Source organism: Photinus pyralis, unplaced genomic scaffold (assembly GCF_008802855.1).
Source record: "Photinus pyralis isolate 1611_PpyrPB1 unplaced genomic scaffold, Ppyr1.3 Ppyr1.4_LG8, whole genome shotgun sequence".
NCBI classification, from domain to species: Eukaryota; Metazoa; Arthropoda; class Insecta; order Coleoptera; family Lampyridae; genus Photinus; species Photinus pyralis.
Window position 1 is genome coordinate 5694355 of NW_022170819.1, and position 6000 is coordinate 5700354.

Consider the following 6000-nt stretch of genomic DNA (forward strand, 5'->3'; position numbering starts at 1 on the left):
GGTTCCATACCCCCAGTCCATCCGGTTTGCCTTATCCTTTAAAATTTTTAGAAATCGCAAAACAACAGAAAGTATTACCGGGGGATCTGGGGGGTATGGAGTACCCCCAGACAAAGGAAAATTCGATGGCCTCTAAAGACGAAGGGTCCTGTTCTGGGGAAGATTCCATACACCCCAGATTCCTCGGTGCTACTTTTTCCATCAAAAATATTTAGAGGCCTCATCACCTTCATGATAACTTCGAGGGATATTCTTCGAATCTTTTTTTTGTTCGCAGTTCGATGGACCCCCCAATACTGCCTTATCCTTACACATCTTTAAACGCCACAACACAACAGAAACTAGTACTTGAGGTTTGAGGAGTAACGAAAATTCGATGGATTCTTAAAAAGTAGGATTACCTTCTGGCATTGAATAAAAACACTATAAGAAGCATAACCCCGTGGAAATAAAGCGCGACAGAGATTGAACTGAGAATATAATGGGAACACTGTCGATAGTGTCGATTCTTGAACTGAGAAGAATGAAAATTTGCTTTCCCCCTATTTACCTCAAAGAGAGTTCGGGGCCCCAACCAATGCGGGTACAAGGGGATATGTCGCGCTTTCTTCCATAAGCGTTAGGCTTCTTATAGTGTTTTTATTCAATGCTTCTGGTGAATATTCCATATACTCCAGACTCCCCGGTGATACTTTTTCTATCCAAAATGTTTAGAGGACTCGTCACTTTCGTGATTTTGAGAGAAGACCATCGAATCTTTCTTTTGTTCGAAACATCTCTATAAATAGCTCTTAACACGTCCTTCGTATTCCTTATGAAAATCCTTTAAACATAAATTAACGTTGGCGCTCTTCTTTAGAGAACTCATTAGGAACCTCCTTAAAAAATCAAGTTTCTTAAAAATACCCCTGAGAAATGCCTTTTATAAATATAAAAAGATTCACATGGGTATATCAAATTTTCGCAGAAATAAGTAGTAAACTAGAAATTTTACAAAAATTTTGTGCTTCTAAATTATTTCCCAAACAAATATTGGTCTTGGTTGATTTTGAATAACAAATTGGTGTGTTTAATTAATCAGAATAGTGGGAGTTTCGTGAAGATTTTGGATAATAATACGCTTTTTGGCATTCGAAGCAATCAGTACGCTCCTCTGTAGAAGAATTTGAGTTTTGGTCGTTGCAGATTATATACTAGGAGATAGTACTAGACTTCGCAGAAGAAATCCGGGTTTCAGGTAGCGCGATTGAATTAAAAACCTTAATCCGAAGGTCGTATCTTATAAATGTGACGCGTTACAAACATTCTTTCGATAGTATGCGTGGTAAAAAGAACAATTATTTAGTTTTGAAAGAATAATAAACCCATTATCTCGTCGAGTAGTTACGTAAACAAATTCAAGGCGATGCTAACTATAAATTGTAAAAATCTGTGGAATTGTCAGTGCTATTTTGACTACATTCAATAAACTTTGCTCTAGTAAAAAGTTGCACAAAGTCGATAATAAGCACTAAAAAAACCTCAACGATTCGTTACCCTCAAAATTTTCCCCGGAGTCTCCAAGATCGCTCAATTTTCGAACACAAAAAAGGCGTCCTTACAGCTTGCAGTTGGGTCGTCACATCCACTTTTGCATTGGAATATTATCCGACATTAGAGAACGTAGAATTTGCTCCTTCTGCGTTCTCCAAACGCTCCTCAGGGAATTTTAAGTAGGTACATAATTTTGTACTATGAAATAATTAGTGATTCAGATAACGTGGAACCTGTGGAATGTGAGCAAGAAAATGCAATAATAAAAGCCAGTTTTAATAATGTTGATACATCCTTATGTCATGAATAAATCTCAGATCTACTCGCATTCCTCCTTTTAAGATAATGAAAACCATGATCCGCCAAAAACAACGCAACAGAGTTGCTTAGATAACCTAAATCGAGACTCTCGAGCAAATTAATTCTAGAGATTATTTAACCCCCTGTTCTGTTACACTCTGGATGGCTGCCATTTTATTACAATACATTCATGCTACGTTTAGATTTATAACCAATTTGTAATGCCGAACAATACGGATTGGTTGTCAAAGTCGAATAAATTATTGATGTTCGCTACGAAGTGCCGGAATTCTACTACAAAATTTATTTCCGCCCTTAAAAAGCATCGCTCGTCTGAAAGACATGGAATAAGTACAATACGTACGCGCGAATTCGCATTAAAATCAAATGAATGGCTCTAGGGAGAAAGAGGAAATACATTTTTTTTTCGCAGAACTTTCATCGGCCCGTGGCATTCGAGCGATAAAATTTAAACATCACAGCGAACGTCGATATTTTCTGTAAACAAGTTATTTTGAGCTGCCCCAGTTTCGGAATTTACGTTACACTGGCATGACTGCAGTTTCCTTTTTGATGGGGACGTAATGATGTAAAACGATACCGAATTTGCTGACGGCGCACTTTTTAATGGAACAGGAAAGTGATTAACGATATTTATTCATCCCTTCGTTTCAACAGATTGTTGATTCCGATTCACGAAAAACAAAGCTAATGGGGTAGATGTTGGTAGGTACTTTATGGCTTAAACACGTCTTTGTTTTCGCATCGTCTTATGGAATTCGTCCCACTTAATGGTGGCTATCAGATTTTTTGCGCGGAGATTTCTTTCTTCCTTAGGTACTTTGTCATACAAGCCTCTTTGTCGCGTCGGAAGGCAAATATCTGAATTAATCCGAAAAACTTGTGTTCAAGCAATTTTTGAAATCTGGAGAATTAGAAGACTTGAAAATATTCAATTAATTTGGACAATCTAAGGACTCTGAAAAAAGACCTGATTAATAGGAAGAGGTGAACGAATCTGATGAATTTAAAAAATCTTAAAAATCTGAAAAACTCGCTGAAAAGGAGAAACCTGAAGAAACTTAAGAAGCTAAGGTTGTGATGAATGCGAAGGGAAAGCGGTGTGAGAGGGAGCGAGAGGGCGCAAAGATAGTGTGGATTTAAGAATAATCGAGAATGGAGGCGTGATAAACGGAAGAGCAAGGAAGGCTCGGAATAGGCGCTAACAAGGGAAGCAGAAATGAAGATGAACCACGTAAAAACAGTCGTGTAGAGGAGAAATATGTATAAGAATAATGAAGGACAACAGGTGACAGATTTTTCATTATACCAATAAAAGCTCCTCTTGATTACCTTGCTCCGGAAATACTTAATATTTCTAGAGCGATTCCAAGTGAAGTGAAGTTAATTGAAGTGATGTGCAGAAACGAATCCATAAAGAAATCCTGAAACTTAGAGCGAGTAAGATTATTAAGGCGAGATTGGTATGGTTAGGCAGACTGCCAAGAAGAAACCTGAAGGAATTTATAAAGTAACCCCTACAGGAAGTTTCAAGAGACTCTTAACAAAAGTAATTTTGAAAACAATCCGAGTAAAACTTTAGAAGAAGATAGAAAAAGATTGAAAAATCACTAAATCCTCGACTTTTTACAAGCGTTCCTCTACGGGCCAGCATTTGCTGTCAGCCAGTCGGCCAAAGCGAGATAAAAGCTTCCCTTTCACAAATAAATTTGGAAAAATGCGCTAAAAATAGCGCAATATTTATTTATTTTTATTTTTATTTATTTTTCGCCTTTATTTTTTAGTGAGCGTGGTTTCAGCCAAGGTTGCTTTACCAAACCCAATCCACTACACATTTACAAATATCCATGCCCGCCGAACCCGGATTCGAACCAGGGACCCTTAGTACCCAGTCCAACTTTAACTCAACTACGACACACGGGCAACAAACGGAAATTAGAGGACTTCTAATTCTGAAAATCGAGTATAACTTTGAAGTTGAGATTTTCTTCTAAAATTTCAACCATCGATACCATATAAGAGCACCAGTGTTTATAATGCGGCAAACAGGTTGAATATTTCAGTAACCCGATCTGGGTCTATTCCTAAAGAAACTGCTGAAGTTGAACCCAATCTTAAAGTCGTTTTCAAGCCAATCCGAAATTTATAAAAAAAAAACGAATTAACCAAATTTCCCTATTTCAATTATCATGTAGGCTTCAATTTCTTAGAAGGATCGTTCTGTAAAGACTTGTACGACAAAAGTATCTTGTAAGAATATGCCTAAATTAATTTCTAAAGTGGCCCCTAAGGGCAGTTTGATGAGGCTCCTATCAAAAGCCAGTTTCATCAGGACATTCTAAAAGCAACTTTAAGGAAATACCTAAAGTAACTTCAAATGGAATCTCATAAGTGGATCTAGTTTATACAGGGTGTTACACGACCGTTCGAAAAAAAAAATCGGGTTGTAGAGGGCATCAAAACAAGCACTTTTTCCAAATAAACCGAGGGTCCAACGTGTTTCGTTTGGGAGCCACCCCCCAAAGAGTGTTGAAATCTGCATTTCTTCTTTAATTTTTTTCTCAGCAACCATAAGAGTTACAAAGTCGGGTGGCATGTCTTTGAATAGGTTTTTGGGTATGCTCTTTCCGATTTTGCAATTTTTTTTTCAAAATTCCTACCCCTAAAGGGCGCACCCCTAAACTAGGGTGCAAAAAAAAATTCTGATTTCGACGAAATTTGGTATCTGGGGGTTTTTTAACATGAAAATCACGAATCTGAAATTAGTTTTTGAAAATTCGAAAAAAAAAGTTCCACTGCAATTCTTGGCGGGACAACGAAAATAGAGATAATTCCACGAAATTTGTTGTGTACATACTAAACGAGTTAAGGAACAAAACTGTCGAACAGTTTTTTAAAATAACTTTTCAAACAAAAGTTATACTCATTTGAATGTTGGTCCTTCGGGTTCGCGAAGTGTCCCAAGCCTACTAGTAAGCCAGGAGCGTGTTCTTTTGGAAGTTATTTTTCAACCTAAGATTATGAAAATTTTTGATCATAGTGAAAAAGTATCATACGGAAAGTGATTTGACTTTTTCCCCTACCTTATTTAGATAATAAATAATCGATCAGCGCTTTAAGATACCTTGGTAGGTGTTTTAATCGATACATCGAATTTTTTAATCATTTAATGACCGAATTAATTCCAAATAACAAAATATCAACTCAAACCGTTAATCTTTTGTTTTTGCGACATTGTCAACCAACACATGCGAAATTATGGCTTACTAGTAGGCTTGGGACACTTCGCGACCCGAAGGACCAACATTCAAATGAGTATAACTTTTGTTTGAAAAGATATTTTAAAAAACTGTTCGACAGTTTTGTTCCTTAACTCGTTTAGTATGTACACAACAAATTTCGTGGAATTATCTCTATTTTCGTTGTCCCGCCAAGAATTGCAGTGGAACTTTTTTTTTCGAATTTTCAAAAACTAATTTCAGATTCGTGATTTTCATGTTAAAAAAACCCCAGATACCAAATTTCGTCGAAATCAGAATTTTTTTTGCACCCTAGTTTAGGGGTGCGCCCTTTAGGGGTAGGAATTTTGAAAAAAAAATTGCAAAATCGGAAAGAGCATACCCAAAAACCTATTCAAAGACATGCCACCCGACTTTGTAACTCTTATGGTTGCTGAGAAAAAAATTAAAGAAGAAATGCAGATTTCAACACTCTTTGGGGGGTGGCTCCCAAACGAAACACGTTGGACCCTCGGTTTATTTGGAAAAAGTGCTTGTTTTGATGCCCTCTACAACCCGATTTTTTTTTTCGAACGGTCGTGTAACACCCTGTATAGAGGGTGTCCCATTTATCTTAAGACAGTCGTTTAAGGCGAAAACAATTTAATGATGCTATGCAAATGCAAATTGAAACTTATACTTTTTATTGAGTAGTCCCTTATTCTACATCGGAAAATAATAAATTTTCGTGGAAAACGTGTTTTTCCTGCACTTACCTTTTTTTGAAAACACTTCCAAAAGCGCGATTTGTGGTTTGAGCTATTTTTTTAAAGATTTTTCTTTGATTAGATTTTTTTAAAAAAGCTTAGAACGAGGTTACTGAATTATGAAAATCTGTTTTTGAATTCTGGTAGCCCCTTCACACATT